Source organism: Grampus griseus (assembly GCF_964374135.1).
Source record: "Grampus griseus genome assembly, chromosome: 14".
In the NCBI taxonomy this organism is placed as follows: Eukaryota; Metazoa; Chordata; class Mammalia; order Artiodactyla; family Delphinidae; genus Grampus; species Grampus griseus.
Genome location: NC_139008.1, coordinates 69,526,029 through 69,538,748, shown reverse-complemented (window position 1 = coordinate 69,538,748; position 12,720 = coordinate 69,526,029).

Genomic DNA, 12,720 nt, shown 5'->3' with positions numbered 1-12,720 from the left:
TTTTCTCCTTTGCATGATCAACTTCTTCTCATCCTTCTGTTTGTGTATTAAATGTCATCTCCTCAGAGAACTCTCTCCTGTCCCTCCTACATACACATCCCTCTCCTTAAAAGGTACTACAACTTGCTGTTTCCTTACTTACTACAGCGTATTACAGTCTGTAATTATGTTATTTATTGGCTTTTTATTCTCTCGGGCCCATTTCTCCAATGGAATGCACTCTCCAAAAGTTTGTTTCATTCATCTGTAACCTCGGGCTGGGCCAGTGCCGGGCACACCTTTCCATCAATAATTGTTGAACCAATGAATGGATCTAGCGGCTGCTCAATAATTAGTGGCTTTCATTTCCTTCTCTCTTCTAAGCAGCAGTTGCCATGCACGCATACTGGCACACTCAGCCTGGAGGAGCTTGAATAGGACAATGGAAATAACAGCTTAGTGGATGTTCCTAGTTTGTATTAGAAAAACTGGCTGAACCTGTTGTTCTAGCTACTGTTTTCTGTTTTGTTTAGTTTAACTTCAACAAGTTCCTTGGCCTCTGAGCTTCTTCTGGCCTGGGTTTCCATATTCACGAAGATGGGGAGTTCACATTAATGATGATATAATAGGGCATATTAACATAATGAGCACATTCCTTGGATAAATCTACCAAAATGTACCTAATTAGCTATGACAGCAAAAGGATTCCTGAAGAGATTCCTATACATTTTGAAAGGGGATAGGGACCAAATAGGTAAGATTTTCAAGTACTTTATGCTTATGGAGCCCTTTTTTTTTTTTAAAGCTTTTTTATTTTGAAATCATTTTAGATTTACCAGTGAGGCACAAAAATAGTACAGAGAGTTCCCATATACCTTCATCCAGCTTCCCCTAATGTTAACATGTTAGAGAACCACGGCATGTTGGTCAAAACTAGGAAACTGATGTTGGTACAATACTATGAACTAAACTACAAACTTTATTTGATTTCACTAGTTTTTCCACTAATGAATGGAGCCCTTTCTTAATACTTGGTCCTCCATGGAATGATAGAAGTTATGGACAAAGAGGATTCTCGTGGCTCCCATGTGCTGAATGAGGAAACAGACTCAGAATTGTTAATTCTCAGGAAATGTTCTAAGCAAAACTGGGATTTGCCATCCTAATTGAGATTAAGAGATGTGTTTTTAAAAATAGCCTCATTCTACCTTCCTGACCAGTCTGGCTGGAAGTCCCAGAGGCTAGTGCCTGCTCTGCAAAGACTTTTTCTTCTTCGGAATCAGGGGTGAGGAAGCTTAGTTCTTCCTCTTGATGACAGTTGGAGAACTTCATGCTTCAAAGAATGGGCTGTGGTTGATATTTAGGGATAATTAGGCAATATTATTACATTTGAGGAAAGAAAACAGTTATCCTTCCTTCCCCCTCTCCCTCCCTTCCTTCCTGTTCCCTCCCTTTATCCTTGCCTCCTTCTCTCACTTTCTTCCATTTGACCTTCTTTCCTTCTTCCTCCTCTCCTTCCTTCTACCAACTAGGTGCTCACAAATTAGTGGTAGAAAAAAACACGTTAAACATTGTAGTACAAGATGACCAAAACTATATAGAGGGTCATGCATGGACTTCTGGGAACATAAACAGTAATGTGTTGATAAACGATTAACAACCAGCTCTGGGCTACCCTGGTGGCGCAGTGGTTGAGAGTCCACCTGCCGATGTAGGGGACACGGGTTCGTGCCCCGGTCCGGGAGGATCCCACATGCCGCGGCGCGGCTGGTCCCGTGAGCCATGGCCGCTGAGTCTGCGCGTCCGGAGCCTGTGCTCCGCAACGGAAGAGGCCACAGCAGTGAGAGGCCCGCATACCGCAAAACAAACAAAAAAACAAAAAAACAACCGGTTCTAAGGTGGGGGGTGGGAGATTGGGGGGGGCACTTGATTTGATTTGTAGCTTTTGCTGCTTTCCACGGTGTAAATACTTCCATCTTGGCAGATTTCAATCTAGCAACCTTGTATTGCTGCACATGGAGTTGGGAAGAGATGTACACACCCTGCTTTCTAGCTCATAGGAGCTGACTCAGCACCTTCCTGGAAAGGGCACATAATCTGGTCCATATAGCAGTGGGATTTGTAACATAAGGGGAAGCTTCCTAGAAGAGGAGACACTTGAGCTGTATTAGTTTCTTTGGGAATGAAGAAAGTAGTAAAGGGAAGGCATTGTAACTCTTCCTCGTTGTATATATTGAAGAAAATAGAGAAAATGCAGGTAAACCAAACTATGAAAATAAAACTCATGTAATTTAAAACCTGAAAAATTAACACTCTTAACTTTTTTTTTTTAAGGATGATTATTTCTCATGTTTTCTCCTTTTCTTCTCTTTGTGTGTTGAACTCTTATCTTTAGTAAGTGGGCTTCTCTATCCTAGTTAATCTTTTGTCTGATAATAATATTGTGACTACTGTTTCTTTTTAAATTTCATTTTAAACTCATAACCCACTCAAAATTTTTGATGCCTCTCTGTTTAAATTTAGATTCTGATTAAATTTAAGAATCTTTGTTTATATATCTATATTTCTTCTCATTATATATTATTATAAGATATTGAATATAACTCCCTATGCTATACAGTAGGACTTTATCTATTTTACATATAGTAGCTTGTATCTGCTAATCCTAAACTCCTAATTTATCCCCCCACTTCCCCTTTGGTAACCATAAGTTTGTTTTCTATGTCTGTGAGTCTGTTTCTCTTTTGTAAATAAGTTCATTTGCATCATTTTTTAGATTCCACATGTAAGTGATATCATATGGTATTTCTCTTTCTCTGTCTGACTTACTTCACTTAGTATGGTAATCTCTAGGTACAACCATGTTGCTGTAAATGGCATTATTTCATTCTTTTTTATGGCTGAGTAATATTCCTTTGTGTTTATGTATGTATATATGTATATATTTATATATGGATAAATATGTGATATATATATATCTCTATCCATTCATCTGTCAATGGACATTTAGGTTGCTTCCATGTCTTGGCTATTGTAAATAGTGTTGCTATGAACATTAGGGTGCATGTATATTTTCCAGTTAAAGATTTTTCTGGACATATGCCCTGGAGTGGAATTGCTAGATCATATGGTAACTTTATTTTTAGTTTGTTAAGGAACCTCCATACCATTTCCTGTACTGGCTATACCAATTTACATTCCCATCAACAGTGTAGGAGGGTTCCCTTTTCCCCACACCCTCTCCAGAATTTATTATTTGTAGACTTTTTAATGATGGCCATTCTGACTAGTGTGAGGTGATACCTTATTGTAATTCTGATTTCCATTTCTCTAATAATTAGTGACATTGAGCATCTTTTCATTTGCTAATTGGCCATCTGTATGTCTTATTTGGGGAAATGTTTATTTAGGTCTTCTGCCCATTTTTTTTTATTGGGTTGTTTGTTTTTTTGTTACTGAATTGTATGCACTGTCTGTATATTTTGAAAATTAAGCCCTTGTTGATCACATCATTTGCAAATATTTTCTCCCAGTCCATAGGTTGTCTTTTCATTTTGTTTATGGCTTCCTTTGCTGTGCAAAAGCTTATAAGTTTGATTAGGTCCCTGTTTTTATATATTTTAAAGTCACACTTACATATAAAATTATAACTATTAAATTCATTTTTCAATCATGTTGATTTCTCTTGCTTTTTGTTGGGTGTTTTTAATGCCTTTCTTTTTCTTTTCCTTTTTCTTTCTTTTTACCATTATGTATCCTGTGTTAAATTTAGCTTTTCCTGTTTGAATTAAGGAGTTTTAGCATACTTTTGCTTTCTTTTCTACCATTCTCCCATTTTTCTCTTCCACTTCACAGTTTTTTTAGCAGGAATTTTACATACAACTTATTGGTATAGAATTATTATTGTTGTTGTTGTCTTTTACTCTAAATATAGAGTCTTCCAAAAATAATTTTGACTCTAGTGTATGGTCTTAAGCTTAAAACAATGATTTAATATTACCTGTACTTTAACAGATTTTATTGCTCTGAAGTAGCATTTTTTTTTTCTTTTTGCCATGTTGCATGACATGCAGGATCTTAGTTCCCCTACCAAGGATTGAACTCATGCCCCCTGCAGTGGAAGCATGGAGTCCTAACCACTGGACCACTAGGGAAGTCCCAGGAGTAGCCTTTTATATACCATTTTTGAGCTCTGGTTTTTGCTTTAACTTTCAGTTAGGCAGAGCACATATCCATGTCACTTTTCCAAAAAGAGTGCATCAGTGATTTATTATAGAATCCCCTGAATATTTGAAAGGAAATGTGGTTTTGTTAACATGCCCCACAAATGAAAACTGATAGGAGGTAAGAAACATAATTCTGTCAAGGATCACACAAGATATCACTGCCAACCAGGAGCCCGGACTCTAACTGTGTCATTACACGTCAGCTGCTGGTCCTCGGTCCTCTTCTCTCTTTGTGCAGGTACGTTTTTGGACCCAGGTGTGGATCTTTATATTCCTCCTTGTTAAAGTGCATCATGTACTGTTTGGCCGGCCACCAGGCTACAAGTCACCTTAAGTCCTTCCTAGGGCTGGACCCTGGCCTCACAGTGCTCACTGGGCAGTATCAGGGCCTCCTGGTGCTGGAAGCAGCCAGAGGAGGAAGCTGGTGCCATGACAGGTGGACCCCTCAGGTGCCAACACCTGGAGAGCCTGCTAGCCTGTTTTCTTAGCACCACTGATGTCTGCTAGCCTGTTTTCTTAGCACCACTGATATCTTTGGGGGCTTCCTCTGGGCTCTCAAATTATCATTAACCACATATGACTTCATGCTCCAAATCCTTCAGGATGTGTGTGTTCAACCCACATCTTAAGTAATGATTTGACATGATGTCTTTAGTGTATACTATAGTCTTGTCATAGTGTTAGTTGCTTTACATTGATTGCCTTATGCATTCATCCAGATATCTTATTATCTTCAGGACAGTTGAGGAAACTGAGACTGAAGGAGGATATGTCACTTGCTCAGAGCCACTTGCCTGGTAAGCAACCGAGCCTGCATCAGGACCAGCATTCTGACTCATGGCCCTTAATCTCCCTCCCCCGCAACCCCCAAGCTATATACCTTCTTGCGTATAAAGGACTGTGGCTACATAGCCTCCAGTGGCTCCTCCTGGATCCCTGCACTGCCTCCAGCCTCCCTGAGATGGCTCCTTGTCTAGTTTTTACATACAAGATGGGGCTCAGGCTTTCTGGGCTCCCAGCAGTTTTAGCTCTGTGGGTTCCCCCTTATTCCCCCTCCCATGAAGGACGGAGCAGTGAAGGGGCTGCCATACCTTCAACCTGGGTTTCAGCTTCAGGCTGGGAGCAGACACACCCTCATCCGGGGTCCCAGGGCTCACCTCCCTCTAGTTTTTATTGCTTTGGAAAGAAGGATTGAGGGGAATAGTTTACAGGCTTGAGAGGAGCAATAAAGTTTGCAAGCATTTCTGCCTCTTACTTAATAAACCTTAATGTCTCCCCATGCACCCATTCACCTAAAAAACCCCACATACACACACATAGAAAAATGGAAGGGGGGAGTTGCAGTTTCAGGTGCTATCATTGAGCAAAAAATCTCATGAATTCCATCCACATGACCCTCGACCCGACCTGTGGAGTTCTTTGAACAGGGAGCAGAGTGTGTGGCTGGAAGCAGCTTCAGAGGACATTCAAGCCTCCCTGTGCTGCAGAGAGGCTGCAGGGCTCACCCTGGGGCCACCACACTCCAGGCCCTGGGCTTGCTCCAAGTTCTCTAGGGTCTGGGGAGATGGGACGTTGGCTAGCATGGGGCAAAGTAGAGCAAACCATCATCAGCCCAAATCCCAGAGTATGCCTAGGGAGTCAAGCAAGATGCGAAAGCACTGATGGTAGGCTTGAGAGAGAGAAATTTAGTTCTTGGCTTGAGGAGTTTGAATTTCAAGTAGTGATTTATACACCTGACATAATAGTTACACTAATTGAACAGTTCTAAGTCAAGACATTATTCTACACTCTACATGTGTTCATGAAATCCCTCCAAGGTAAGTACTGTTATTATCCCCATCTTTTAGATGTAGAAACAGATGTTCAGAGAGGTGAAGTTACTTACCCAAGGTCACACAGCTGTAAGGGATGGAGCTAGTATTCAACTGGAAACAGTTGACTTTCAGAGCCTGTGATTTTGAGGGCTCTCTTGGCATTGACCTTGGCTCAGTGGTACCAAGCATTAGGGCCTCGGAAATTCAGATTAGGGAACCAGCATCCACTGAGTCCCTCCCTCTGTGTGCCAGGTAGTTTCAATAAATTAGCCCTTCCAGTATTCACAGTGAACTTTGAGATGGATTATAATTCTCTTTATTCAGATGAGGAAGAAGTTTCAGAGAGATTAAAGCCACCCAAACTGGGATTCACAGGGTGGCCTGACATCAAAAACTGTAACATCCCGTTGTCTCAAAGGAAGAGGTAATTTGTGCTTATAGAGATTAGGGAAACAGTGGACTTCATTCATTCATTCATTCATTCAATCAATACTTCCTGAGAACTTTTCACATCATCTCTCTTCCTGGGAAGCTAAGTTATTCAAAGCCCTGGAGCTACAAAGACATAAGAAATTGGGGCTGTCTTTGGCCCCTTTGAATTCTAATCTCCAGTCCTGGAAAGCCCTGGAGTATGGCCTTTGAGGACTTCTAATGAGGTATAGTTCCCCACACTGCTGACGGCCATGACACCTCTTTCTTTGTCTTGCTGTAGTCATCACTAGAAACTAAACTTGAGCTCACCGCCCTCACTAACCACGAGGTCAGTTGTATGCTTGTGTAGAAGGGTAGGTGGGAGACTTGTCTTCTGGGTGGAAGAGTTAATCTTGAGAACCTTTCTTAAATCGGCAAATGTATTGAGGATCTGAACAGAAACTCACTTCATTTAACCTGGAGAGGATGGGGGCCATTTGTGAAGGATTGAGAGCTCCAGGGAGGGTTGGGGTCATTGGGAGTAAAGGGCACACATTTTGGGAGCAGGGCAGCCAGTGGGGAATCCCTACCAGTTTTGTATCTCTCTGATCCCTTGAATCCAAGTCCTTCTCTTTAGAGATCTCTCTTTCTTTATCTAAGATTGTATTTACAAATACCTTCCCCCAGGTATTTGCCAGGAATGCTGCATATACTTTCAAGTCAGCTCAAAGTTTTCAGTAAGACAAAATCTAAACTTTTAGTTATGATTCCTAAAACTCAGTTTGTTCTTTTCTTCTTTCTTCCCTTGAAAGTATGTTTCATTTTCTTTGCCTCTGTGTGGAGAAAAAAAACCCAGTGAAGTAGTGGGATTATAGCTTTAAACATATAAACATGTCTTTTTACATATTGCTGTGCATATAAATCGTGTCCATCAGCATACACACCAGGAAGATCCAAGTGGCTAATTAACAGTTTGACTCATGTCTTTATGATAAGACAATATTGTAAACAGTGTGTACAGCATATATAAACTAGGATTACCTGCCAAAATATTAATTCAATATACATGTCTATCTTCATAACAACAAAGGTATTCTAAAACAGAAAGTTATTTTAAAATGGTTGCATGATGAGTGATTTTTTTTTCATTTTACTTCTTGTAAATTTTTTTAAAGGCTCATTTATATAACAAATATTTATTGAACAACTACTGGACGGAAGATTGGAACTAGAACAGGACAAAAAGTGGTCTCTTTTTCATGGATCTGATGGTTTAGTTATTAGCATGTTGTTTTATTGCCAATAAATACAAGGGAGACTATAATCCAAAATGATAAAAGTTTTTAATAGGGGATTAACTCCTCAATAGGTTTGACCTTTAATGAGGCTGAAATGCAATATTTTGATCCCTTTCTGAGGAGAGGAAGATGCTGATATCAAGGATGGCGATTTTCTTGCCTTCTAGGCAGAGAGAAGTTGGATATGCTGAAAACTCTTTGGCACCAGAAGACAAGATAAGGAAGGTGATGAAATCATGGTGCACTCAAGTCATCAGCAACAGGACAGCAGGTATTAGTGGCATCCAATTATAGGGGCCCCTGACTCAGGCTTCCTCCTGGTTCACTGTCTCAGAGCCAGCTGAAAGGTTGGTCTTGGAAGTCCATCTGTAAAGATGGTTGATGTGCAACTAGCAAAAGGCCAAAAAACATCTTTTTGAAACTGCAAAGTTGATCATGTCATACTCCAATCACTTACATCATTTCAGTGGCTTCTCATTGTTATTGGGCAGAAGGCCAGAATCCTTAATCCATCCTACAAAGTCTTACATAATATGGATGTTGCCTGCTTTTCTCATGAGTCTCCTCCTCATTTTCTGGGTGATTCAATTGCACACATCATATAACCCCTTGCTTTAGGCTTTTGAATATCTATTTCTTTTACTTGGAATAATCTCTCACCTTGCCTCTTCACTTCATCTAGTTCATGTTCCGCATCTTTTAGGTTGAAGCTCAAGGATCACTGCCTTAGACAAGCCTTCCTTGATATCCTGGACCGGGCCAATTCCCCTTATTATTTCCTTTAATAGTACCGTGTGCATCTTCTCCAGAGCACGATCACACAATTGTATTGTTATTTACTTGATTAATGTCTTGCCTTTCCTATGAGGGTAGGGTTAGTGTCTTTTATTTTCCCTTTCATCACTGATTCCCTTAGAGCCTGGAACTGTGCCTGGTGTTGTATAGACCCTCAGTAACTGGTTGTTGCATATACATGAATAACAATGAGAGTTTAATCTTCTCGTTTAGGGTAGCATAACCTAACAGGACAGGCTGCCCAGGGGTCCATTTGGGGAAAAAACTGAAGAGGACATCAGGATGAGTGTCTGTCCACTAGACACAGGAAAGAGAACCCGAGAATAGATAGTGAGACTAAAGACCACTCCTGCCTGAATGCGTAAAAAGCCCCTTCCCTCAGTCATAAAATTTAGGGCTGAGTTCCCTGGGTTCTGTTCTGAGTGATGAGAAGAAAGGTATGCCATGCACAGCTGCTTCTCCTAAACATCTTCCAATAACATGCTAGGTGGTGAAATCATGGTGCACTCAAGTTGTCACCAACAGGGCTGTAACTAAGAAGGCTATAGCTAAGTTGAGTGAGTGAATGTTTCTGAAAACTAGAAAGAGAGGGGTAAGACCAGTGAGGAGACACCACACCCACTTTAAGGAGAACAGCTTTGCTAGTGACATTGGAGTCATGGTCAAGTGGGTCCCTTCTAGGCTGCCATTGTCAAGGGAAGCTGGGCTGACTGAGTGTGTAAAGGTTAGCATTTCATGAAAAAGTAGGTTAAGGGGGAAGACCTTTGTGGATCTCATACTGAGAGAGGAGAATCCCTCGTTATTCATAATCATAATGGTGATAATAAATGCCACTTTCTGAACATCTTTACTTTTACTCTTCAGAACAACTTTAGATGTTCAGTTGTATTATCTGTACCTTATAAGTAAGGAAACAGAGGCTCAAAGAGTTTAGGTGGCTTGTCCAGGACTCCATAGCTGCTAGATGACAGAGCTGAGACTCAAAAGTGGCCTGTGGCTGTAGCCATCCTCCTTCTTCATTGACAGAACTGGCTCTGGGGGCTGCCCATGAAGGCTGATGAACTTTTCCATCAGGTCCTTTAGTAGAAATAAGCCACATGAACCTTGCAACCTGCTTCTCACCAGGTGCATTCTCAAGGTACTGGGCTTTCTTCCTCCTCAATTCTCTTTGATGTTAGTGGGAAGTCAGCACCTGGAGGCTTCAGAAAATCACAGTGGGGCTTTGTGTCCATCTGGATTTCATGGCACGTACATTTTGATAAAAGTATCCAGAATCTATCTATCTATCTTCTATTTAATAAGGTGCCATTAAATAATTTTCTAATTCGATGATGGAAATTAAACTTTCCATATGTAAAGTAGGTAAAAGATACCTTCTTTAATTATTTAAGTAATATCCAAAGAGGTAAACATCAAAAGAAGCTCAAGTTGTAACACAGAGAAAAAAAACCTTTAGGATCAGCAACTTTTTAAAGGCATGCAAGATGGTCTCAGACACACACTCAAGCTATGCTTAAGGCTTAATTTTTTTAAATATTGCAACTTTACTGATGACAAGATCATTTATAATGCTGCTATATGTCCATGGCATACTCTTAACCACCCAGCATACCTGTCATATTTATATACAAGCTACTTATTACTATGGGGTTTCAATGAGGAAAAATCAATTAATTGGAAGCTTGGAAATTAATAGGAAGGACTGAGATACTGATGGGTTTTTCTTTATCATAAGCATGGCTGGCTCAACAGTTAGCTCTTGAATACAGCAAGAGAACAGGTGAAATTTTCCCCATTAAACGCTAACTGCCTCCATTATTTCATAATCTAATAATCTGCATTATTTAGTCAGAACAAAATCTTCTCCTCTCTGGCTTCCCTCTTTTAACGTATGAGCACTTCTGTGCCCTAGTAGTCTTTTCTTGACTCTGAAATATTTTCTACCTAATATCTAATCCTTTTTCTCTCCTTCTCAGGCAAACTTTTCCTAAGCGTCAGACACCGTGCTGGGCATGAGAACACATAACAGCTCTCCAGGATCCTACTTTAGAGCCTCTTTGGTCTGATGGTTTCTCCTCTTAAGCTTCCAAAGGCAGAGCCTGGGAAAAAAGATGCTCTCAACTCCCACTAAACCAGGCTGCTCTGGCCATTTAACAAATCATAGCCCTGGTCCTGGTGTTCACTCCCCAAATGATGGGTTAAGGGAAATCTGTTTCTTCCTCCAGATGTTTCCTGCTGTTGGATTAGGTGACACAGAGGTAGCTCCTCATGTGGGGAATGGAGAGGTAGTGGTTTATCAGATCACTGTCTGGCTCTGTTTTTGCTCTCAGAGAGAGAGCGAGAAGTACTAGATACTATTGGACATCTGATTTGATGAGAGAGAGAGGTGCGATGGACTCATCTCCTTGAACAGGGTATAATGAGTACAGATGTTGTCAAACACATGTGTACGGCATACAGTCATGCAGAGGAAGGCCACATATAGGTCCATTGCAAATTAGAAATAAAAAAAAAACTTGTTCTATGCCACAAATGGTTTGAGAAGCACTATTTTATAGGACAATGATTAAATAAACTCCTGAAAAAAATTCAGTTGGCTACTAATTTTGGAAATAAATGGAATCTTCTATCCTTATCTCACTCATAGATTTATATCTCACAGCATATTAAACTTCTAAGAAATTCTCCATTATAGAAACTTCTTTAGTTCTGTTTAAGCTAGTGTTTCTCTAATTGGGTTTGGCATGAAATATTTTTCTCCACTGAATGCCTTACCCTGTGGGAAAGGTAGAGAGAAAGAGCCCTCTAAGAGTGGGGGATGTCAGGTAACTCCCCACATGCACTCCACACCTCCAGGAGTAGAACATCTGGTTTTCCCAGTTGAATTTTGATATCACGCAATTCTCTTCAAGCTTTGTCTGCCAGACACGGCCTTGAGCCCCAGATTCTAGGACTGGAGAAAGCAGGCAGAGACAATTCCTCATCACCATCAAGGTTTGCAGTATTTGAAAAGAGACAGCTCCAAGTTCAAGACTTTATGATGAGGCTCTATGATATGGAACTGTGAAAAGAAAATCAAGTCATTCTTCCTCTGGGCATCTGTCTATGTATTCCTCTCCTTCCTTCCACAATAATTATTGAGCTTTTAATGTGTGCCAGAGACTGTACTAAGAAGTTAAGGGTATAGTTGAAAATAAAATGAACTGTATTCCTACTCTTTTTTTTTTTTTTTGCGGTACGCGGGCATTTCACTGTTGTGGCGTCTCCCGTTGCGGGGCTCAGGCTCCAGACGCTCCAGACGGCCGTGAACCACCAGCGGCCGTGGTTCACGGGCCCAGCCACTCCGCGGCACGTGGGATCTTCCCAGACTGGGGCATGAACCCATGTCCCCCGCATCAACAGGCGGCCTCTCAACCACTGCGCCACCAGGGAAGCGCTTGTATTCCTACTCTTAAGGCGCCAATAATCTAGTGGGGGTCATAGACAAGTAATCAAGCCATTTTGCTAACACACATTAAATGTATGGTGGAGAGAATGTACGCAATTTGTAAGGGAAATGTACACAATTTGTAAGGTTGAATAAAAAGCCAAGAAGACTTCTCAAAGGAAGAGACAACCAGGGTAAGTACTGAAGGATGAAGAGAAGAGGAGTCAGCCAAGGGAAGGGAGGCAGAGATGGGGAGGAAGTTCCAGGAAAATCCTTGTTTCCCAGTGGCATCCTTGAGCACTCTAGTGACAGAAGGATGCTTCTGAACCAAGGAGGCCACTCTGGCTCAGGTGGAACCTGATTTCCATTTCTTCCCCAGGTGCTTCAGAAAACCCAGTTTCCTGCCTTCAGTGCCAGAGTATAGAGTCCTTACAGACAGTTTCCAGTCACGTTCCTGCTGAGGGAGGTGATGACTTTTTAATGGGACTATCTTCAACAGCAGGGGTCAGATGCACCAGCACTTTTCTTATGAAAAATTAATCGAGCTCCAAGGTCAGGACGTGATGAGTGAGGCTCATTAGAACAAATGATGTTTTTGGGTAAAAAGGCCTTTTTGTCCTTTCAGGATCTTGCCTAAATTCAGTAATTATGTCTGACTCACACTTTAAGCAAACAAACCAGTGAAATATGGGTGCTCAGAGATGGGGGAAGAAGTGGAGGAGATTCAGCTGAGCCTTGCTGGGATTTTGTTTCAGCAGGAGTCTTGCAGA